General features: G+C 41.0%; 1 pseudogene; it reads right to left on the bottom strand.

The window, feature by feature from the left end:
* Window positions 1-24,189: 24,189 nt before the first annotated feature.
* Window positions 24,190-25,284, bottom strand: LOC116574589 (annotated as a pseudogene).
* Window positions 25,285-25,594: the final 310 nt, after the last annotated feature.

The following is a 25,594-nucleotide window of genomic DNA, read 5'->3' as shown; positions in this document are numbered from 1 at the left end:
AACAACTGAGCCTCCCAGGCATCCCTAAAAAATAAAATCTTAAAAAAAATCTTAAAAATAAGAAACGGCGAATAGGAAGATGATCATAGTAATTTTTCTAATGTCTCGGGTCTTATCTGTTGTCATTGCCAGTACTTTTCTTTTATCTTTGAAGTTCTCATTATTCGTTAGAGCAACACCAAAGCTAACAAGGGTAGTACAAGAAATTATAGGCCCATCTCATTTATCAAGCCTAAGTAAATCTAAGCAAAATAAATCCATTGATAAGTAACAGTGATAAAATACATCATGACAAAATTGGATTCATCCCAGAAATGCAAGTTAGTTTAACATTTGAAAATAGATTTTATTGCAGTTAATATTTATATAATTTACTAGATTAAGAGACTAAAAGATAAAAACCATATGATCATCTTAATAAATGCAGAAAAATAAAATGAGAACACGCTAAATAAGCTAGAAATATAAGCGAACCCCTGTAACCTGATAAAGCCCATTTCTGGAAAATTCATGGCAAGTATACCATTGATCCTTGAACAATATGGAGATTAGGGGTGCTGACCCCCCCCAGTTGAAAATCTGCATATAACTTTTGACTCCTCAGAAATTTTACTGTTAGCTTACTGTTGTTTAGAAGCCTTACCAATACATAATCAATTGACACATATTTTCTATATTTTATGTATTATATACTCTATTCTTACAATGAATAAACTAGAGAAAATAAAATGTTATTAAGAAAACCATAAGGAAGATAAAATATAAACTGTTAAAGTGCTGTACTGTATCAAAAAAATCCACATACAAATGGACCCACACAGCTCAAACCCATGTTGTTCAAGGGTCAATGGTACTTAATTTTGAAACATTAATAACATTTATTTTGTATCAGGAACAAAACAGAGATTCCTCAAACCATCATTTCTATTCAAATTGTTTATTGAAGGTTAATCTCAAGTAATGCAAAAAGAAAAAGGTATAATTTTTGCAAAGAAAAAATTGACATTTTTATAGATGATATCATTGTGAATATGGAACAGTTAAATCAACAGATGAACCATTAAGATAAATAAGAACGTTTTGCAAGGACTTTGGATACAAAAGCACTATTAAAAACTCAATTATATTTAAACACCGTGAAAAATCTCTTAGAAATATAATTTTTAGAGTTTTTTTAAGTATAAAGCCTTTTTTTTTTTTTGAAGATTTTATTGATTTATTTGACAGAGAGAGTGAGAGAGTGCAAGCATGGGGAGCAGTCAGTAGGAGAGGGAGAAGGCGGCTCCCCACCGAGCAGGGAGCCAAATGCGGGGCTTGATCCAAGGACCCCAAGATCATCACCTGAGCCAAAGGCAGTTGCTTAATGATGTGAGCCACCCAGGTGTCCGAGAAATATAATTTTTAAAAATTCCATTTATTAGGGGCACCTGCTTTGCTCAGTCAGTGGAGCATGTGATTCTTGATCTTGGGGTTGTAAGTTTGAGCCCCATGTTGGGTGCAGAGGTTATTTTTTTAAAAATCTTTAGGGGCACCTGGGTGGCTTAGTGGGTTAAGCCTTGGCCTTCAGTCAGGTCATGATCTTAGGGTCCTGGGATAAAGCCCCGCATTGGGTTCTCTGCTCAGCGGGGAGCCTGCTTCCCCCTCTCTCTGCCTGCTTGTGATATCTCTCTCTCTCTCTCTGTGTCAAATAAATAATAAAATCTTTTTTTTTTTTTTAAATATTTTATTTATTTATTTGAGAGTGAATGAGCGAGAGCATGAGAGGGGAAGAGGTCAGAGGGAGAAGTAGACTCCCCATGGAGCTGGGAGCCGGATGCGGGACCTGATCCCTGAACTCCAGGATCATGACCTGAGCCGAAGGCAGTCGCTCAACCAACTGAGCCACCCAGGCGCCCCAATAATAAAATCTTTAAAAAAAAAATTTTTTTTTAATTCCATTTATTACAGTACCAAAACTTTTTCAGTACATTAGGAAAATGTAACAAAAAGAATTTATTTAAAATATCTAAATAAGGGGTGCCTGGGTGGCTCAGTGGGTTGGAGCCTCTGCCTTCGGCTCAGGTCGTGTTCCCAGGGTCCTGGGATCGAGCCCCACATTGGCCTCTCTGCTCAGCAGGGAGCCTGCTTCCTCCTCTCTCTCTTTGCCTGCCTCTCCGTCTACTTGTGATCTCTCTCTGTCAAATAAATGAATAAAATTTAAAAATAAAATAAAATAAAATATCTAAATAAATGTACAGCTATTTTAGGTGAATGGGCAAGATTCAATATTGTAAGGATGCTAATTCTGCCTAAAGAGTCATTGGAATTTCCGTGTCCCCAACAGAGTTTTTCTTTGAATTTAAGATGCTGAATCCGTAATTGATATGAAGGAGCAAAGGCCCAATAATATCAAGACACTTTTTTTTTTTTCTTTAAATATTTTATTTATTTATTTGACAGACGAGATCACAAGTAGGCAGAGAGGCAGGCAGAGAGAGAGAGAGGTGGAAGCAGGCTTCCTGCCCAGCAGAAAGCCCCACTCGAGGCTCAGTCCCAGGACCCTGGGATCATGACCTGAGCTGAAGGCAGAGACTTTAACTCACTGAGCCACCCAGGCGCCCCAATATCAAGACACTTCTAATGAAAAACAGTAAGGTTGTTGCAAGATCTTAAAACTTACTTTACACAGGGTGCCTGAGCAGCTCAGTCGGTTAAACATTGGCCTTTAGCACAGGTCATGATCCCACTGTCCTGGGATTGAGTCCCACATACCGCTGCCTTCTCAGCAGGGAGACTGCTTCTCCCTCTCCCATTCCCCCTGCTTACACGCTTTCTTTCTCTCTGCCAAATAAATAATAAAATCTTTTTTTAAAAAATGTGCATTATTACACATACAGTAATTGAGAGTAGTGACTGATGCAGGAACAGAGAAACAAACCAGTGGAGCAGAATAAGGAATCAGACCTCCCAAATATATGACCACTTGTAGTCAGAGGGTAGAAGAAATGGTTATTGGGGCGCCTGGGTGGGGTCAGCCGGTTCAGCATCTGCCTTCAGCACAGGTCGTGATCCAGAGTCCTGGGATCGAGCCCCACGTCACGCTCCCTGCTCAGTGGGCAGCCGGCTTCTCCCTCTCTGCCTGCTGCTCTCCTTGCTTGTGCTCTCTCTCTGTTAAATGAATAAATAAAATCTTAAAACAAACAAACAACCCCCCCCCAAAAAAGAAAGAAAAGATGTTATTGAAAAAATGGTCCAAGGGCACCTGGGTGGCTCAGTGGTTTAGGCTGCTGCCTTCAGCTCAGGTCATGATCTCAGGGTCCTGGGATCGAGTCCTGCATCGGGCTTTCTGCTCAGCAGGGAGCCTGCTTCCCTCTCTCTCTCTGCCTGCCTCTCTGCCTACTTGTGATCTCTCTCTGTCAAATAAATAAAATCTTAAAAAAAAAAAAAATGGTCCATGTACAGTCCAATTAGGAGAAAAACAAAGTCAGAGGCACCTGGGTGGCTCAGGGGATTTTAAGTGGCCGCCTTCAGCTTGGGCATGATCTCAGGGTCCTGGGATTGAGCTCTGTGTCAGGCTCCCTGCTCAGTGGGGATCCTGCTTCTCCCTTTGTTCTTCCTGCTGCTCATTTTCTCTCTCTCTCTCAAATAAATAAATAAAATCTTAAAAAAAGAAAAAGTAAAACAAAGTCTGGTCCCTTCCTCAAACCATAAACAAAAACTAATTCTGAGAAAATTAAATATTTAAATATGAAGACAAAGCTATAAAATTTTTAAAAGGCAACATCTTTATCACCTCAGGGTAAGAAAGGGTTCTGTTAACAAAACAAAAAATTCAAACCAAAAATGAAAGATTAACCAATTGGATTACATCAAAATGAAAAAGTTTTGGGTTTTTTTGTTTGTTTTGTTTTTTCGAGTTATTTATTTGTTTGAGAGAGAGAACATACACAGGAAGGGGGAAGGGCTGAGGGAGAGGGAGAGAGAGAAAAATCCCAGGCAGACTCCCCACTGAGCACTGAGCCAGATGTGGGGCTTGATCTCAGGACCCTGAAAACATGACCTGAATGAGCCACCCAGGTGCCCTTTGTTTGTTTGTTTTTAAGATTTTATTTTTAAGTAATCTCTACACCCAGTGTGGGGCTTGATCTCACAACCCTGAGATGAGAAAAAGTTCTGTTTTAAAAAAGACATCAAGGGGTGCATGGGCGGCTCAGTCACTAAGTGCCAGTCTTCAGCTCAGGTCATGATCCCAAGGTTCTGGGATTGAGCCCTGCATCGGGTTCCCTGCTCAGAAGGAAGCCTGCTTCTCTCTCTTCTGCTCCCCCTGCTTGTGTGCCCTCTCTCACTGTCTCTCTCTCTCTCTCTCTCTCTTTCAAATAAACAAATAAATAATTTTAACAAAAAAGACATAAAAAAGAGTGAGAATATAGACTGGGAGAATATAATTTTTTTTTAAAGATTTTATTTATTTATTTGACAGACTGAGATCACAAGTAGGCAGAGAGGCAGGCAGAGAGAGAGAGGGGGAAGCAGGCTCCCCACTGAGCAGAGAGCCCGATGCGGGGCTCGATCCCAGGACTCTGAGACCATGACCTAAGCCGAAGGCAGAGGCCTAACCCACTGAGCCACCCAGGAGCCCCTATAGCTTTTTTTTTTTTTTTAAGCAAGTTAGCTCTTTTTATTTTTATTTTTTTAAACTTATTTGATAGACAGATCACAAGTAGGCAGAGAGGTAGGCGGGGGCGGGGGAAGCAGGCTTCCCACTGAGCAGAGAGCCCGATGCGGGGCTTGATCCCAGGACCCCGGATCATGACCCAAGCCGAAGGCAGAGGCTTTAACCCACTGAGCCACCCAGGTGCCCCAAATTCTAAGATATATAATTGAAAAATGATTATTCAGAATGTATAAAAAAGTCTTACAGATCAATATGAAAAAGAAAACCCAATAGAAAAAAGCAAAATTATGAACAGGCATTTCCTAGAAAGACAAACATCTGATAAGTGTATGCAAGGAGATCAAGTTCATTAGTAATGAGGGGGATGCAAATTAAACCATAATAAGATTCCATTCATATTTGCCAGAATGAAAAATTTTAAAGCTGGATAATACCAAATGCTGACAAAGGTTATGAAACAAACATTTCTCTCATTTGTAGCTGATGGAAATGTAAATTGCTGCAATCACTTTGGAAACACTTTAGCATTATCTAGTGGTAGTTGACAGTACCAGTCACCAGTAAGGTTGAACACTGGCACATACCAGCAATTCCATTCCTAGGAATGTATCCTAGAGAAAGCTCAGGCATATGTTTATAAAAGTGCACAGGGCCGCCTGGGTGGTTCAGCTGGTTAAGCGTCTGTCTTCTGCTCACCCAGCATTGAGCCGCTGGGCAGGCTCCGCACTCAGCGGGGAGTCTGCTTGTCCCTCTCCCTTTGTTCCCCTCCCCACAAGCTCTCTCATATAAATGAATAAAATCTTAAAAAAAACCAAAAGATACAAGTGCACAAATGCTAAGAGCAACATTATTTAATAATGAAAATAGGAGCACCTAAAAACATAGGAGCAACTCAAATGTTCATCAAACAGTAGCTAGATAAATAATTAGTGCACTGTCGTTGTACACTGACTTATTTCATAGCAATGAAAATTAATGAGCATTAGCTGTATTCACAAGTATGAATTAATCTTAAAAATGTAGCATTGAGGGACACCTGGGTGGTTCAGTTGGTTGAGCATCTGACTCTTGGTTTCAGGGGAGGTCGTGGTCTCGGGATTTGGGGATCCACCCCTGAATCGGTCTCCAAGCTCTGGGCAGAGTCAGCTTCAGATTCTCTCTCCCTCTTCCTCCATCTTGTGCTCTCTCTCTCTCAAATAAATAAAATCTTTTTTAAAAAAATGTCGTAGTGACAAAAAAAAAAGAAAAAAGCAAGTCGGAGAAAAGTAAATATTGTATCATTCTCAGTGCACTCAGCCTGCTGTAACAGAATACCATAGACTGGGTAACTTCAACACAGCAGACAGGCGCTGCTCACAATTCTGGAGGCTACAAGTCCAAGATCAGGGTGTTACTATGGGTGGGTGAAAGCCCTGTTTAAGGTTACATCCTTCGTGTACCTTCACATGGCGAAAGGGGTCAGGGAGCTCTGTGGGGCACCTTTTATATGCGCACTAATCCCATTCATGAGGGTGCCCCATACGCCCACCTCCTAATACCATGACTTTGGGAGATTTCAACACACAAACATTCAGACCATAGCTCATTCTATTTGTTGAAAATGTAAAGGAGACCCATTTAAATTATATACTGTTAAGTTCTATATACATATATGATAAAAACATGCGGAAAAGGATTGACAGATTATAAAAGTCAGGGTAGCTGGGTAGCTCAGTCGTTTAAGTGTCTGCCTTCAGCTCAGGTCATGATCTCAGGGTCCTGGGATCAAGTCCCTTGTTGGGCTCCTTACTCAGTGGGGGCTTGCTTCTCCCTCTCCTGCTTCCGCTGCTTGTGCTGTCTCTCAAATAAATAAATAAATAATCTTTAAAAAATTTTAAAAAAAGGTCAGGATGGTGATTATCTTGGGTGGAATAATGGGGAAGTAAGACTGAGAAAAGGCATCATGTGGTTAGGGGCTTCTAAGATACTGATAGCCTTCTCTTTCATAAGCTACATCCTAAGTACACAGGTGTTCATGTTATTGTTTTTCAAACTGTGTTCCTTGTTCAATGTACATAATATACATGTACAGTCATGTGCTATTTTCATATTAAAATAATTACAAAGAAGAGTAATTTGTTAAAAAATCAGATATATGACTCAGTCTCTTTTCCTTTAGCAAGGATATAAATGATCCATGTTCTTGGAGATTTAAAAGAGAGAGATTATTATTTATTTATTTTTAAAGATTTTATTTTTTAAAGATTTTATTTTTTAAAGATTTTATTTATTTATTTGACAGAGAGAGGCACAGTGAGAGAGGGAACACAAGCAGGGGAGCAGCAGAGGGAGAGGGAGAATCAGGCTTCTCGCCGAGCAGGTGGCCTGATGGGGAGCTCGATCCCATGACCCTGAGATCATGACCTGAGCCAAAGGCAGACACTCAACAACTGAGCCACCCAGGTGCCCCTAAAGATTTTTTTTTTAAGGCATCTCTGCACCGAACGTGGACTCAAACTGACAACCTCGAGATTAAGAGTTGCATCTCTACCGATTTAGCCAGCCAGGTGCCCCTTAGGGCAGATATTTCAAATAAACAGGCTTTCATTTGGAAATAATTTCAAACTCACATGAAAATTGCAAGAGTGGTACAAAAAGTCCCTTTTTTGGCTTTTATTCAGATTCACTTATTAACATTGTAAATTGCTTTTTTTGGTTAGAGATTTCTCATCCCTTTTTCACTATTTTTTTCTAAATTATTTAAGAATAAGCTGCATACATTAAGCCTCTTTGTCTCTAGAGACTTTATTGTATGTTTCCTCGGAGAAAGATCCCTGTGTTCCGTGACCGCAGCGCTGCTACCAGGTCTAGGAAGTGTTAACAGTGAGACAGGAAGGACGTACCACCCACATTCCCGTTTGTGAGCGGAGCGGAGTCCCCCAGCGTTTGCTTCCTCCACTAGAGGCTGCAGTGTGTGTGCTACATTCAGCCCTTTGCCTTAGTCTCTTCCATGTAGGACAGGTCTGGAGCGTTTCTTTTTCTGTTATAACAGTGATAGTTGTTTGTTTGTTTGTTTGCTTTTTTAAAGATTTTATTTATTTACTTGACACAGAGAGATAGATCACAAGTAGGCAGAGAGGCAGACAGAGAGAGGAGGAAGCAGGCTCCCCGCTGAGCAGAAAGCCCGATGCAGGACTCGATCCCAGGACCCTGAGATCATGACCTGAGCCTAAAGCAGAGGCTTTAACCCACTGAGCCACCCAGGCGCTCAACAATGGTAGTTTTGAAGAATTCTGAAAAAAAATGTTTTTAAAGGAACAATTCTTATTTTTAGTTTGTTTGCTGTTTTCTCATGATTCGACTTGCTTCTGACCCTAGTCAAAATGCAATATAAATGATGTATTTTTTTTTTAAGATTTTACTTATGCCACTGACAGGAGTTAACCCACTGCAGAGCCCTTCAGCAGCACAGGACAGAGATCACAAGTAGGCAGAGAGAGAGGGATCGTGACCTGAGACAAAGCAGATGCTTAACAACTGAGGCACCCAGGCACCCCAAAATTTACCCTTTTACCCTTTTAAACAACAAGTGGAATTGCTGGATCATATGACAACTTGGTTTACCTTTTTTTTTTTTTTTAAAGATTTTATTTATTTATTTGACAGAGATCACAAGTAGGCAGAGAGGCAGGCAGAGAGAGAGGGGGAAGCAGGCTCCCTGCTGAGCAGAGAGACTGATGCGGGGCTTGATCCCAGGACCCTGAGATCATGACCTGAGCCGAAGGCAGCGGCTTTAACTCACTGAGCCACCCAGGTGCCCCTTGGTTTACCTTTTTGAGGAGCTACCAAGCTGCTAGGGTGGCTGCTCTATTTTACATTCTCACCAGCAATGTAGCAGGATTCCAGTTTCTCAACACCCAACACTGTTTGTTTTTTGTTTTTTTTAAGATTTTATTTTATTTGACAGGCAGAGATTACAAGTAGGCAGAGAGGCAGAGGCAAGCAGAGATAGAGGAGAAAGCAGGTTCCCTGCTGAGCAGAGAGCTGGATGTGGGGCTCAGTACCAGGACCCTGGGATCATGACCTGAGCAGAAGGCAGAGGCTTTAACCCACTGAGCCACGGAGGTGTTATTTTCTGTTTTGTTTTTGACAATAAGCCATCCTAATGGTGTGAAGTGGTATCTCATTGTGGTTTTGATTTGCATTTCTCTATTGGCTAGTGATATCAAGCATCTTTTCATGTTCATATTGGCCATTTGTATTATCTTCTTTTTTTTTATTGTGGTAAAATATACATAACATTTTACCATTTTGACCATTTTTAAGTGTACACTTCAGTGGCACTAACTGCATTCACACTGGTATGCAGCATCACCACTGTCTAGCCCTAGAACTTTTTCATCATCTCAAACTGCAACTCTGTACCCATTAAACGAACCTCTCATTCCCTTTTCTTCCTCCAGCCCCAGGCAACCATCATTCTACTTTCTGTCTCTGTGCATTTGACTGCTCTGGGTACCATAGATGAGTGGAATCATACAGTATTTGTCCTTCTGTAACTGGCTTATTTTACTTAACTTGATGTCTTCAAGGTTCATCCCGGTGGTAATATGTGTTAGGGTTTCCTTCCTTTTTAAAGCTGAGTAATATTATATATCTCTATTATATTTTATTTGTTCATTCATCTGTTGATTGACATTTGGGCCTTTTCTACCTTTTGAATGTTTTGAATAGTGTTGCTTCGAACGTGATGTACAAACACCTTTTCTAGGGACACCTGGGTGGCTCAGTGGGTTAAGCCGCTGCCTTCGGCTCAGTCTTGATCTCAGGGTCCTGGGATCGAGTCCCGCATCAGGCTCCTTGCTCAGCAGTGAGCCCGCTTCTCTTTCTGCCTCTGCCTGCCTCTCTGCCTGCTTGTGCGCTTTCTCTCTCAGATAAATAAATAAATAAATAAAATTAGCAACAACAACAACAACAACAAAAAATACCTGTTCTAGTCCCTGTTTTCATTTCTTTGGGGTGTACAATTAGGAGTGGAGTTGCTTGATCAAATGGTAGGTAATTCCATACTTCCCTTTTAGAGGAACTTCTAAGCTATTTTTCACAGTGACTGCACCATTTTATGATCCTGCCAGTGATTGAGAAGAGTTCCATTTTCTTCACATCCCACATTTATTTTTTTATTTTTATTTTTTATTATTAAGTAGACTCCATGCCCAGTGCAGACCCAATGCAGGGCCTGAACTCACAACCCTGAGCTCAAAACCTGAGCTGAGATCAAGAGTCGGAGGCTTAGCCGACTGAGTCACCCAGGTGTCCCGGTTTTTGATAATCTTTCTTTCTCATTATGAGTGACAGTATCTATCTTTTCCTACATTTAAGGGTCATTTCTGGGAAAAGACTTAAGAGGCCACAATGAACATAAATAAAATTACTTTTGCATTGAATCCCTTGAATCTTTCTTGTTCAAATGCAGCGGTTATAGTTTTCCTGGGGGAAACTATCACTGGGAGCTTAAATTTGTTGCTGCTTCATAATAGAGACAAAGCAGAAAATCAGAAAGGACAGTCAGTTGAAGAAGTAGAGTAATGAACTTTCTATTTTTTTTTTTTTAATATAGAATGAATATCGTTGAATGTACGTAAGAGTGCTGCCCGACTTGAATGGTGCTTCTCAGTTCCCCCATCCTTTTCTTTTAGTGGCTCCGAAGGAAGGCCCGTGTGATTATTCTAGGAAATAAATAGCAATAGTTTATAATTGGGCTCCAACCACACAGGATATTCAGGACTCTTCAACTCGCCTCTTACTTGGGTGTCTTAAGGCTTCTGAGTTAGTATGGCTTACGTATAGCCTAGATTGTAGTTATTAGCCTATTTCTAGCTGTTTTGAAATTGTGTGTGTGTATGTGAAATCTGTTTTAAATAATACCTATTGCAAAGGATTAGTAAGTTAGTTTGCATACATATTCGGTGACTGTTCCAAGAGTGCTTGCTTGATAAGAATCTTCGATGGGGATGGGAGAACTGAAAAGAAAAGGAGGGCAAAGCGGAATGGAGAAGCAGCACAGGGGACACGCACCTATAGCTGTTTCTCTGGTGGGGGGATCTGATCAGGATCTGAATTTGCGTAGGAGATAAAGAGCAGTGGACAAGGGTCCACTTCCAAAGACAAAGACTGGATCCTATTCAAGGAACATTTTCTGCCACCAGAGTAGAAGATCCTGGCAACATTTACCTAGCAGAATTCCAAAGTTTCTGTGAACAAGTAACTGTCATGTGTCTCCCATTCTTGTCTTTTATGATGGTAGCCTTTATTGTGGTTATCCTTCCCCATCTCATGTTTGCATGTTGGATATATGTGGGGCAGATGATTTTAGTCATAAGAGCAGCCACACCGAAGGAGTTGCACCTGGCTGTGATACAGATCTCAAAATCTTGAATTTTGAGCCGTGTGCTGCAATTAGATAAAAGTTAACCAGATGGCAAAGTGCCACATATTGTGATTGCATTTTTATCAGATGTCAGTAAGACGCAAGTCTATACACAGAATATAGATTAAGGGTTGCCTAGGACTAGAGATTGGGGTAAGGGGGTATGTGACTGCTAATGGGTGTAGGGTTTTCGGGGTCTGATGAAAATGTTCTAATATTGTGGTGGAGATTGCTGAAGTCTGTGAATATACTAAAAAACATTAAATTGTGCACTTTTATTTTTTTAAAAGATTTTATTTATTTTCTTGACACAGAGAGAGAGAGAGAAAGAAGAAGAAGCAGCAGCAGACTCCTACTGAGCAGGTAGTCTGATGAGGGACTCCGTCCCAGAACCCCAGGATCATGACCTGAGCCAAAGGCAGACACCTAACTGAGCCACTCATGTGCCCCTAAATTGTGCACTTTTTTTTTTTTTAAGATTTTATATATTTATTTGACAGACAGAGATCACAGGTAGGCAGAGAGGCAGGCAGAGAGAGAGGAGGAAGCAGGCTCCCTGCTGAGCAGAGAGCCCAATGCAGGGCTCGATCTCAGGACCCTGTGATCATGACCTGAGCTGAAGGCAAAGACTTATCCCACTGAGCCACCCAGGTGCCCCATAAATTGTGCACTTTTATAGGTAAATTGAATGCTGTGTGAATTAAAATTCAGTAAAGCTGTTCTTTTTTCTTTTTTCTTTTTTAAAGCAGACTCCATGTTCAGTGAGGAACTTAAGCCCTGAGATCAAGACCTGAGGTGAAATCAAGAGTGGTACACCCAAATGACTGAGCCTCTCAGGTTCCCCATTAAAACTGTTTTTTTTTTTTTTAATTAAGGTTTTGTTTAATTATTTGAGAGAGAGAGCACAAGCAGGGGTTGGGAGAGAGGCAGAGGGAGAGGGAGAAGCAGACACCCTGCTGTGCAGGGAGCCCAACACAGAGGTCAGTCTCTGGGCTCTAGGATCATGAACTGAGCCAAAGACCGATGCTTAACAGACTAAACCACCCAGGTGCCCCAGGACCTGTTCTTTTTAAAAAGACTGTTTAGAAAATGGAAAGATTTAGGGGTGCCTGGGTGGCTCAGTGGGTTAAAGCCTCTGCCTTCGGCTCAGGTCATGATCTCACGGCCCTGGGATCGAGCCCTGCATCGGGCTTTCTGCTCATCCCCACCCCCCACCTCTCTCTGCCTGGCTCTCTGCCTACTTGTGATCTCTGTCTGTCAAATACATAAATAAATAAAATCTTAAAAAAAAACAAGAAATCAATCTTGTGGTTATAGAAAGATATGTTGTAAAGTGAAGAAAAAAAGCATATATTTAGTTCTATAGATAAAGTTTATTTCATGTTGCCCAATATAACATCTTAGTTATATTCAATTATATTTGTTTACAGATCCTCAAAAAGAGAGTGGCTTCACTTTTTTTTTTGGAAAGTGGCTTCACTTTTTAGAAAGCTTTCGCTGAACAGTTTATAACTCTGAGTTTTAAATTTAAATTAATTGACTAATTTATGTATTTATTTATTTAGATATATATATATATTTTTTTAAGATTTTATTTATTTATTTGCAGACAGAGATCAGAAGTAGGTAGAGAGGCAGGCAGAGAGAGAGAAGGGAAGCAGGGTCCCCGCTGAGCAGAGAGCCCAACTCAGGGGCTTGATCCTAGGACTCTGGGATCACAACCTGAGCTGAAGGCAGAGGCTTTAACCTAAGGCGCCCCTAATTTATTTAGTTTCAAAGATTTTATTTATTTATTTGTCAGAGAGAGACACATGCACAAGCAGAGGTAGCAGCAGGCAGAGGGAGAAACAGGCTCCCTGCTGACCAAGGAGCCCAGTTTGGGTCTTAATCCCAGGACCCCGGAGCTATGACCTGAGCCAAAGGCAGACAGTTAACCCACTGAGCCATCCAGGCATCCCTATAACTCTGATTTTTAAACTATGTTATTCATTTATACACACACACACACGCATAGGCATATTTATATTTATATTTATTTTTTATTTTTAAGTAACCACTATACCCAGTGTGGGGCTTGAAACCACAAGCCTGAGGTTAAGAGGTTCATGGTCCACCAACTGAACCAGGTTCCCGCTTTTATATATTTTTATTTGGTTTGAAATCAGTTAAATAAATTCACTTTTATGATTAAAAAATATATACTTATCAGATACTAGTGTGACTATATCAGCTTTATTTTAGCTGGTGTTTGTATACTTATCCTTTTTTCATGTTTTTTCTGTCGACCTTTCTGTTCTTTTTTTTTTTTCTTTAAGGTCTTTTTTATTTATTTGAGGGAGAGAGAGAGAGCATGAGAGCAGGAAGGGGAAGGTTAGAGGGAGAAGGAGAGAGAGAATCTCAAGCAGACTCTGCACTGACCCCAACATGGGGCTTGAACTCACAACCCTGAGATCATGACCTGAGCTGAAATCAAGAGTCAGACCCTTAACCAACTGAGCCACGCAGGCACCCCTCTAAGTTCTTATATTTAATTTGGCAACTTGTGCATAGTATATGGTGTATTCTTATCCAGTCTGAAATTTGTCTCTAAATTGGTTTTTTATATTTAACCTGGTTATTGTTATAATTAGATTTAAATCTGTTGTCTTGCTTTTGGTTTTCTGTTGGTCTTCTCTGGGTTTTTTTGTCCCTTTATTCCTTCTTTTTGCCTTCCTTTATATAAAGGAAATATTTGTATTCACCCGTTTTTCTCTTCTATTCTCTTTTCATTTATAACTTCTTATAATTCTTTTAGTGGTCACCCTAGAAATTACAATTTATATTTTGTTGTATATATATTTATAGTCTACTTAAGTTAGTACTTCGAAGAATAAAAGAATCTTATTATAGTCAAAGTTCATTTACCTCTTCCTACTTTTTGTACTATTGTCATTTATCTTATTTCTGCACGTGTTTTAAGTTCCGCAAGATCTTACTGTTGTTTTAAGCAACAACTACTTATTTATACTTACTTATTTTTTTTTAAGATTTTATGTATTTAAGAGAGAGAGAGAGAGCACAAGTGCATGAGCAAAGAGAGAGGCAAGGGAGGGGTAAAAGGAGGGGCGGGGGAGACTGGGCCCCCCAAGCCCCTATTTATACTTACTTATATCATGAACCTTAACATATTTAAATTTAGCAATACCTTTTACCTCTTTATCTTTAAAGCAGTTCTATTCTTTCATCTGAAGTCACCCTGAAGAACTCTCTCTAGTATTTCTTAAAAATCAAATCTGTAGGACACCTGTGTGGTTCAGATGATTGAATGTTCGACTCTTGGTTTTGGCTCAGGTGGTGATCTCAGGGTTGTGAGATCAAGTCCCAAGTCTGGCTCCACACTCAGCATGGAGACTGCTGGAGATTCTTTCCTTCTCCCTCTGCCCCTCCTGCTTGTGCACTCCCCATCTCTCTTTCTCTCTCAAAAAAATAAATTAACTAAAAAAAATTTTTTTAAAGGGGCACCTAGGTGTCTCAGTTAGTTAAGTGTTTGCCTTTGGCTCAGGTCATGATCTCAGGGTTCTGGGATTGAGTCCCACATTGGGCTCTGGGCTCAGCAGCACATCTGTTTCTCCCTCTCCCCTCTGCCCCTCCCCCCTGCTTGTGTGCTCATGCTCTCTCTCTCAAATAAATAAGCAAACCCATAAAAAATTTTTTTAAGTTGTGGTAAAGAACATGTAACATGAAATTTACCAACTCTATCATGTTCAAGTATACAGTTCAGTAGTGTTAAGTATATTTACACTTTTGTGTCATAGATCTTCAGAACTGAAACTCTGTACCCACTAAGCAACAGCTCCCCATTTCCCTTTATCCCCATCCTTCATATGGTATTTGTCCTTTTTGTGATTGGCTTATTTCATTTAGCATAATATCCCCATGTTGTAGCTTGAGACTGGATTTCCATTTTAAGACTGACTAATAGTTCGTGTGTATTTACCAATTTTGTTTCTACATTCATCCATTTGTAGACATTAGAGTTGCTTCTACCCATTAGCTATTGTGAAAAATGCTGCTATGAACATGTGTATATAAATATCTCTTTGGGATTTTGGTTTCAGTTCTTTTGGGTATATATCAAGAAGTAGGACTGATGGGTCATATGGTGATGTTATTTTTAATTTTTTGAGGAAATGTCATACTGTTTGCTATGATGACTGCACCATTTTACATTCCTACCAACAGTGTACATGGGTTCCAAGTTCTGATCATACTTGACAATATTTATTTTCTGTCTTGTTTTTTATTTTAGTAATAACTGTTCTAACAGTTGTGAGATTGTCTCATCGGTTTTAGTTTCATATGATTGTTGGCCATTGGTATGTTATCTTTGGAGGAGACAAAGTATTAGAAAGAAGTATCAGAGAGAATTATTCAGGGGTGCCCGGGTGGCTCAGTCAGTTGGACATCTGCCTTCAGCTCAGTAATGATCCCTGGGTCCTGGGGTCAAGCCCTGTATCAGGCTCCCTGATGGGGGGGGAGTCTGCTTCTCCTACCTCTGCTCTTCTCCTCCTCTCCCGCCCCACCCCAGCTCTTGCTCACAGTCTCTCTCAAATGGGTAAATAAAATTCTTTCTGAAAAAGGTTTTGTTTATTTGTTAGAGAGAGAGAAAGGGAGAGTGAGTGAGAACAAGCTGGGGTAGTGGCAGGCAGAGGGAGAAGCAGGCTCCCTGCAGGGAACCTGATGCCGGACTCCATCCCAGGACCCTGGCATCATGACCTGAGCCAAAGGCAGACAGTAAACAGAATGAGCTACCCAGGCAACCCAATAAATAAAAATCTTAAAAAAAAAAAAAAAATAGAGAAAGAAAGAAAGAACTGTTCAAGTTCTTTGCCCATTTTTGAATTGGGTTATTTTTTGTTGTTGAGTTATAGGAATTCTTTATATATTCTGGATATTAACCTCTTATCAATATATAATTAGCAAATACTTCCTCCCATATTAGACAGTAGGCCACCTTTTCACTCTATTGATTGTATCATTTGATGTACAGAAGTTTTAAAGTTTGACTTAGTCCCATTTGTCTAGTTTTCCTTTTCCTGTTGTGTCCTTTATGTCACATCTAAGAAATCATTGCCATATCCAGTTCTATGAGTCATTTTCCATATTCTTTTCCTTAAGAGTTTTATAGTTTTGGGTCTTGCAGTTAGGTCGTTAGTCCATTTGAGTTGAAAATATCTTTATATTGTCTTTGTTTTTGCTGATACAGAATTCTGTTTTTTCCTTCAGCACTTAAAAAATGTTATTTCATTGTCTTCTGACTTCCATAATTTCTTCTGAAATGTTAACTTTCAATCTTATTGGTGTCCTCCCTTTTTAATCTTTCTGTTTTTAAGATTCTTCCCCTTTTTATTTTTTTAAAAAGATTTTATTTATTTATTTGACACAGGGAGAGAGAGACAGAAAGGGGATACAAGCAGAGGGAGTGAGAGGAGTAGCAGGCTCCCTACTGAGTAGGGAGCCTGATGCAGGGCCCAATCCCAGGACCCTGGGATCATGACCTGAGCTGAAGGCAGACGCTCAAGCAGTAAGCCATCCAGATACCCCGATTCTTCCCCCTTTTAAAAAAGATATTATTTATGTATTTATTTATTTGAGTGGAAGGGAAGGGACAAGGCGGAGGGAGAGAGAATGTCAAACCGACTTTGTGGTGAGCGTGGAGCCCAAGGTGGGGCTCAATCCCAGGACCCTGAGATCACGACCCATGCTGAAACTAAAAGTTGGAATCTTAACAGACTGAGCTACTAGGCGCCCCAGCATTTTCCCATTTATATTTGGTTTCCTTCAGTTTGACTGTCTTATGCCTAGCTGTGTTTTCTCTGTCCCATCTGGGACTTGTAGAGCATATTGAATGTGTGGTTTAAGAGCTTTCATCAGTTTGGGGGAATTTTTGTCTACTGTTTCTCTGAAACAGTCTTTCTTTTCTCTGTTTCTTCAACTTCAATTACATGGTTAGACCTTTCTATCACGTTCTGTAAGTCTCTTATACTCTTTTTGTGTCTTTTTAACTCTCTGTGCTTCAGTTTAATGCATTGACCTGTTCTCCGATTTACTATTTATCTGTTCTTTTGTATTTAATTTGGTATCAAATGCATCAATTGGACTTTTAAATTCAGATATAATCACTTTCTGTTATAGAGCTTCCAGTTGGCATTTAAAAGAATATATAGATTTTTAAACAGCAGGTGTTAGAGGGGATGTGGAGAAAAAGGAACTTTTGGGGCGCCTGGGTGGCTCAATGGGTTAGGCCTCTGCTTTTGGCTCGGGTCATGATCTCGTGGTCCTGGGATCAAGCCCCGCATCAGACTCTCTGCTCAGCAGGGAGCCTGCTTTTCCCCCTCTCTCTGCCTGCCTTTCTCCCCACTTGTGATCTTTGTCAAATAAATAAATTAAATCTTTTGAAAAAAAAAAAAGAAAAAGGAACTTTTGTGTACACTGGGAATGCAAACTGGTGCAGCCACTATGGAAAACAGAATGGAGTTTCCTCAATAAATTAAAAATAGGACTACCCTTTGATCTAGTAATCACACTACTGGATATTTACTCAAAGAATATGAGGAAACTAATTCAAAAGGATATATGCAACCCTGTGTTTACTGTAGCATTATTTACAATAGCCAAATTATGGAAGCAGACCAAGTGTCCATTGATAGATGGACTAAGAAAATGTTGTATGTGTATATACACATATACACAATGTAATATTATTCGGCCATGACAAAGAAATCTTGCCATGGATGAAGCTAGAGAGTATATTGCTAAAGTGAAATAAGTCAGTCAGAGAAAAACGACTAGCATATGATGTCATATGTTGAATTTAAGATGCAAAACAGGCAAACAAAGGGAAAAAAAGAGAAAATCCAAAAAACAGACTTTTTTTTTTTAACAAATCAAGAGTACACTTACTATGATGAGCACTGAGTAATGTATGGAGTTGTTGAATCACTGTTATTATGCACCTGGAACTAATATAACACTGTATGTTAACGATATTGGAATTAAAATTAAAAAACAATAAAAATATATAGATTCTTCCTCTTTGGTGAAATTCTTTATCCCTTCTTCTCTTGGATATAAATCATAGATGTTTTGTCCTTGTTTGATTACATTCCAGAATCAAACTCACCTATATTGTCTGGGTTTCTTTTCTTGTTTTTTGATAATTTTTAAAAAAGATTTAATTTATTTATTTGACAGAGATTGCAAGTAGGCAGAGAGGCAGGCAGCGGTGGGGAGGGACCAGGCTCCCCGCTGAGCAGAGAGCCCGATGTGGGGCTTGATCCCAGGACCCTGAGACCATGACCCAAGCTGAAGGCAGAGGCTTTACCCACTGAGCCACCCCGGTGCCACTCTTCATTTCTAATAATAGAATGAAAAGTATTTCATAGGCATCAGCAAGCAGATAAGGAAGGTGGTACAATCTTCTCTTTGGTTCTTCATTCTCATAAGTCAAAACTTACTATGGATAAGGAACTCCTTTTAATCTCTTAAGGGAGGCTGAGTTATAAAGGAAAATATCCATGCATTTGTTTATTCAAAGGGGAGCACTGGCTGAAATGCTAGCAGACTAATGTTTGGTGGTAAAGGGGTTGGGCCCGAGGTATGGGAGGGAAGTGTCTCAGCTCACTGCTTCCCTGAAGCTTTATCACTGAGACCTATAATTTTAATGGTTAAGAGTTTTAATTTTACCCATCATTAGTTGTATGACTTGGGCAAGGTAATATATAGGAATTAATGAGTAAAGGAAGGTTGTGCAATAGATTTTCTTTCTTTCTTTTTTTAAAGATGTATTCATCTTTTTCAGAGAGAGAGAGAGAACACCAGAGATTGTGAGTGGGGGGAGGAGTAGAGGGAGAAAATTTTCAAACAGACTCCTGCCTGAGTGTGGGCTTCCTCTCAGGGCTTTATCCCACAACCCATGAGATCACCACCAGAGCAGAAACCGAGAGTTGGATGCCCCACTGACTAAGCCACCCAGGAGCTCCAATTTTATTTCTTTTTTTTTTTTTTTTTAAAGATTTTATTTATTTGTTAGAGAGAGAGATACAGAGCGCAAGCACAGGCAGACAGAGTGGCAGGCTAGAGGCAGAGGGAGAAGCAGGCTCCCTGCCGAGCAAGGAGCCCGATGTGGGACTCGATCCCAGAACGCTGGGATCATGACCTGAGCCGAAGGCAGCTGCTTAACCAACTGAGCCACCCAGGCGTCCCTCCAATTTTATTTCTATATTAAAGAAAGAACTGTATCCAATCGCAATTGCAATGTGGTCCAGATTGGTAGAGCTTGTCTAGGTGGGTTGTTTTTTTTTTGTTTTTGTTTTTGTTTAGATTTTATTTATTTATTTGACAGAACGGGAGCAAGAGAGGGAGAAAAGCAAGGGGTGGGGGAGAGGGAGAAGCAGGCTTCCTGCTGGGACTCGATGTGGGACTCGATCCTAGGACCCTGGGATCATGACCTGAGCTGAAGGCAGCCACCTAACGACTGAGCCACCCAGGTGCCCCTTCTCTAGCTTTTTAAAAAATTTAAAAAATTTCATTGGGGAGGTTATGTGCTATGGTGAGTGCTGTGAAGTGTGTAAACCTGGCGATTCACATACCTGTACCCTGGGGGATAAAAATATATAGTTTATAAAAAATAAAAAAAATTTTAAAAATTTTAATTTTGCCTAGCCGTTATACTGTATTGGCAAGAGAGTGTGTCTTGTCTTGTAATAGGACAAGGCAGAGCATGGTCCTTGGCAATGTTTCTCAACACCTTGAAGAACTAAGTTACATATGTTGTTGAATATGAATGCGTACATGAGTTAGACGGCTGTGATGCTATTGATACACAATTGATTGAGGTGTTTCAGGGTGGAGTGGCATCTGTATGTAAATATTATGTATAGATAGCAATCAGTTTGGCTACTTGTTAGACACTTTGGTGAGATTCATTCAGGTGGCCAAAAGTACTAGGTAAGTATTCTTTCTTTCAGCATCTGGTTTTTGGTTATGCATACCCTTTTTATTAACAGAAAGTTGAGTAAATCATTAGTAGAAAAGCTGTCTTCCTGAGTATCCACTGAAATTGGGTGTACAAAGGAGCTTTCTTAGAATATACAAGTAACTGTCATTTATTTTCATCTTTAAATTTTGTGAATGAAAGTCTTTTAAGGAGTACAGCATTCACACGAAGAAGGACTCTTAAAAAATTAGTGTACAGTCTGATTTTTTTTTAAGATTTTATTTATTTATTTGACAGAGATCACAAATAGGCAGACAGGCAGGCAGAGAGAGAGGAAGGAAAGCAGGCTCCCTGCCGAGCAGAGAGCCAGATGCGGGACCCCTGGGATCATGACCTGAGCTGAAGGCAGAGCCACCCAGGCGCCACCTGTACAGTCTGATTTTAACAAAGTAAACACATCTATGTCATCAATGCCCAAATTAAAAAGGGTATATTTCAGGAACAGCAGAAGCCCCCCAGGGTTCCCTCTCAGTTATTGTTCCTCCAGGGGTAACTACTCTCCTCACTTTTTTTTTTTTTTTTTTTGAGAGTGAGAGTGCAAGACGGAGAAGCAGGGAAGGGCGGAGGGGGAGAGAGAGAGAGACAATCTCCAGCCGGCCCCTCCCCAACCCAGAGTCCAACATAGGGCTTGATCTCACCACCCTGAGATCAGGGTTAAGGTCAAGCCAACCAAGTCTTGGACACTTAACTGACTGAGCCGCCCAGGGGCTCCTATCCTCTTTTTCTGATAAGGCCTTTTTTGGGGGTATTTGCTTTTGTGCAACTCACATATCATCTTCAGGAGCACCTGGGTAGCTCAGTTGGTTAAGTCTGAATTCTGTCATCTCATTTTTTACTTTTACTAATTTCTACCTGTTTCTTCAGAATTTCTATTGTTTCATTAATTTGTTTTAGCTCATTTTGAATTATTAAGCATTTTCAGCTATGATTTTTCAGCTGTTTTGTGGGCATGTTTTAGTTATTTTATTTCTTTTTAAAATTTTTTTTTATTTTTTTATTAATATATAATGTATTATTAGCCCCAGGGGTACAGGTCTGTGAATCTCCAGGTTTACACACTTTACAGCACTCACCATAGCACATACCTTCCCAATGTTATTTTAGTTCTTTCAAGATTTTATTTATTTTTTGACAGAGACAGCAAGAGAGGGAACACAAGCAGCCAGAGTCAGAGAGGGAGAAGCAAGCTTCCTGCTGAGCAGGGAGCCGGATTCCAGGACCCTGGGATGGTGACCGGAGCCAAAGACAGACGCATAACCAACTGAGCCACCCAGGCGCCCTGCAATGTCCACTCTGAAGGCACTTTGGACACTGCCCTGCCAGAAGGAGGGCTTTCACATTCAGCGGGAGTTGGAAGAGGCAGAAAGGGAAGAGAGGGCCCAGAGTAAGCTCCTGGGGTGACAGGAACTGGCAGTGTTCCTGGACTACCTAGGAGAGGCAATGGAAGAAGGTAAATTAGACAAGCCCCTGTGAATAAGACCCGAATTCCTTACTGCTTTATGAACTCTGCCTTCCAGGGTTAACAGGGAAGGGCTGGCCTTTGGGGGAGGAAGAAAGAAGACCCAGGGGCTGGCACCCCACAAACTTCCCCCAAAGCCGGAAGAGAGAGGAGGGCCTAAGAGCACAGAAGGCCAAGGCAGCTTGACAAGAGCCTGTGAGGGCTGGCCAGGGGTGACTGGCTCTGTCTCAGACTAGCACTTGTGGGCAGGAACCAGGTCTCCTGCCAGCACAAGTGGAGCCCACAGGCCTGAGGGGATCCCCTTTAGGGGCAGAGCCTTGGAAATGGGGTCTGCAAGGTCTTCCAGAGCAGCACTGTAGCCCCTTGCTTAGCACCCCACCACCACCAACCAGTGTGCGGTGTGGGATTGGTGAGTGGGGGCTGTGGGGGTGCTGTTTCCAGGGCACAGTGTGGTCTCTGGAAGACCCTGAAGGTGCAGATCCAGGAAAGGCTGGTTTCACTTTTTGTCTGGGCCTACTTTTGCCTTTGTCCTCGTGTCCCTGTACTGGTCCAGTGGCTTCCATAACCCTATGGTGTTATCTCAGTGTGAGCCTTTATTCTGTCCTATTTCCGATTTTTACCATTTGCATTGCTTCCTGTTCATCTTGCTTCTATCTGCTTCCTCACTCACAAATGTTGATATTATGGAGATCTTAGGGCCTCTTGTGTTTTGTTTTTTTTCTACCCTTTCTCTACCCATTTCTGTTTTGGCATTTTGGTAATATATGTGACTAGGTAATAAATGTCAGAAGAGAGATCTTATCAGAGTGAAGAGGAAGTAATGATTAATTCTGCTGAGAGAAATCTAGATAAGGTTTTACAGGGTAGATAACACCTGAGGTAGATTTTGAATGACAGTACTTCAGTAGATAGGCCAAATAACTTAATCAAAGAAACGATTTTTAGAGCAGTTCCCTTGAAATTGGTTCATTTTTCCTCTCCCATGGCAATATATAGTACAGCAACTCATATTGATCTTAATTTTCTTATAATCATATATTAATGTAAATATGTCTAACAGAAGTCAGGGGAGTATATGGTTATACTACTTGGAGTGATCAGTAGATTAAAAAGAGTAAGTTAAGAATGGAACTGCCTAGGGGTGCCCGGCTGGCTCAGTCCGTGGAGTGCGCGACTTGATCTCAGGGTTGTGAATTCGAGCCCCACATTGGTTGTAGAGATTACTTAAAAAAAAAAAAAGAAAGAAACAAAAAGAAAAAAAAGAGAACTACCTACAGCATGTGGCTTTTTTTTTTTTTTAAGATTTCATTTATTTATTTGAGAGAGAGAGAGAGTGAGTGCCAAGTGGGGGAGGAGCAGAGAGAAGGGACCACCCGACCATGCTGAGCATGGAGCCCGACTGGGGGCTTGATGCAGGGTTGGATCTCATATTCTTGGATCTCTTGGAAACCAAGAGTCATGGGCCCAAAGACTGAGCCACCCCAGTGCCCCAAGAGCATGTGGCTCTGGATCTCAGGATTGTGAGTTCAAGCCCCACATTGGGCAGGAAGCCTACTTAAGAGGAAGGGAGTCACCTGGTGGGCTCAGTTGCTGGAGCATGTGACTCTTGATCTTGGGGTTGTGAGTTTGAGCCCCATGTTGGGAATAGAGACTATTTAAAAATAAAATCTTAAAAAAGAAAAAAAAATAAAAAAGAATGGAAACTACTTATCTTGAAAGCACAGGTAGAAGAAGAGGGCTTGGTGAAGGATATTAATAAGTGGACTCAGAATTATAAGGTAAACCAAAAAATAGCGGTCTCAGAAAAGCCAAGGAGGAAGAGAATTTTAATAATGAGTCAGTATCAATAATGTAAAATGCAGACAGGTTAAGTTGAACGTACCCTCAAGGCATCACATTTAGTGCTTAGGAAGTCATTAAGGATTTTTAGTGATTTCATTTGCTTCATTTTCCTTTATACTTGGAGGTTGCTAAAATTTAATCTTGTTTTAGATCTATGTAAAATACTTACATGGTTTCAAAGTCAAGTGTTTAAAACATGTCTGGCTTTCATTTCTGTCTCCTCTATCCTGTTCCTCCTCCTACCCCACTGGTAACAATTTCTTTTTCATTTTATGATTTATTTTCCCTTTGTGTTTTAGAGTTGAAACTTTTCTTTCCATGCTCGAGTACATGTGGGTGGGGGGCCCCACCTGCCTCTAGTCCCACTGCCCTTCACGAGTAGGAACATTTACCTTCCATCTGTGCTTTAGTGGGTGTCTCAGCTTTGGTAGCTTATAACCAGGTCAGAGTGCAGGCAGAAGGGTTGGCGGCGTGGGTCTGCTTGGGCATTTAGTACCTGGTGAGCCGGTTAGTCTGACCTGGGTAGCGCCATTCCAGGATTAACAGTAGTAATCGCTTTTGTAAGTTTGAGGAGTACTGAGGGAAATTTGTGCCTTGCCCTCAGCATCATAACATCACCAACCTGCTGTCCAGATATTCCTGTGAAATCTTTTTTTTTTTTTTTTAAGATTTTACTTTTAAGTAAAATAAACCCATTATGGGGCTCAAACTCACAACCCTGAGATCAAAAGTCATAATAGGCTCCATCGACTGAGCTGGCCAGTCCTGTAAAAGATTCCTGTAAAATCTTAAAACAAATTATTAACTGAGGTTATCCCATGACTGAAGGCTTCTGTTGGTCACTGGAGAATCTCCTTAAGGATTGGTTTAGAGTCTTCAAATATTCTCTCTCGGGTCATGGTTTTCTATCCCACTCTTTGGAATTTTCATTGCTGGTAGCAGAGACAAGTAATGGGAAGAAAACAACGATCCAGGAATGGGACTCTCAGTTCAAGTCCATGGGTAACAGCAGTTTGATCTGTGTGGAGAACAACATCAAACAAACAGAGTTCCCTCAGAAGTTTCTCACTCTCATTGGCTTTTTTAGAAGTTGTCGTTATGGAAATATAAATAACTCTGTAGAAGTACATCGGAATCTTCTCCAGAGAAGATCACCACGCTATCTGGGTTCTTCCAGATGTACTTGGAAATCAAATACATATCTCCTGAAGTGTGAACTGTTGCACGGTTCTAAGTTTCCAAGGAAAATGTGACTTCATTTAGTATCTGAATGCCTTCCTCAGAGTCCAGAGGACTTCATGATATTACTCCCAATGTTGTCTGTTGCCTTTCCAGCAGCCAGTAAATGGGGACCATCTTCCAAGCCAACTTCAAGTGTCTGGAGAGCATAGTCTACCGGAGCCTCTTTAAGCTGCTTCAACAGGGCGACAGCAGCCAAGCCAGAATCAGTGCCCCCAGCTCAAAGACATCCAGTTCTCCTGCCTGTCAGGTAATGTTTCTGTCACATGGAGATGTACATGTACATGCACAAGGATCCAAAGGTAGGCATGTATAGGAAGAGGAAAAGAGAGCATGAGTGAATCTGCTTCTGCAGGCAAACGTTAATTACTTTACCACCGAGGAATCACAACACATTTGCCTTGAGCTTCCATATTAAGGATTGGTCCCCCCCATCTCTTGCAGCATCGGTTTGTCCTTTCCACTGGGTGGCTGGTAGCATGTGCACATCCACGCCCCCTGCACCAGCTCTCGTCTTCCGTCTCCCCCTCTCCTTTATAGCAAAAGTCCTTGAAAGAGTTGTCTGTACTGCTGTCTCCAGTTCTCACCTCCACAGTTTCCACGTCAAGACCCGCGAGTACATTCTCCACAGTTAGAGAGGGCATGCAGGCGTTCATTTCTACAGTGATGATACTTCACCATTTCCATGGAAGCAACGTCACTTGACCTTAAATCCAAAATTTGATAGTGTCCCAGAAGAAAAGGCTCCACTTTTTTGGTGGGGGGGTGAGGCTCCATTTTGATAATGGATTTGTGATGTGCTTCAGGTTAACAAGCCCTTTAGCTTCTAAACACACAGCCCCAAATCCATCTTCTATCATGGCTTTAAACAAAGGTCTGGGGGCGCCTGGGTGGCTCAGTGGGTTAAGCCACTGCCTTCGGCTCAGGTCATGATCTCAGGGTCCTGGGATCGAG

The sequence above is a fragment of the Mustela erminea genome, chromosome 15 (genome assembly GCF_009829155.1).
Source record: "Mustela erminea isolate mMusErm1 chromosome 15, mMusErm1.Pri, whole genome shotgun sequence".
Classification (NCBI taxonomy): Eukaryota; Metazoa; Chordata; class Mammalia; order Carnivora; family Mustelidae; genus Mustela; species Mustela erminea.
Note: the sequence above shows the minus strand (reverse complement) of the source record. Positions and strands in the feature narration are given on the sequence as shown.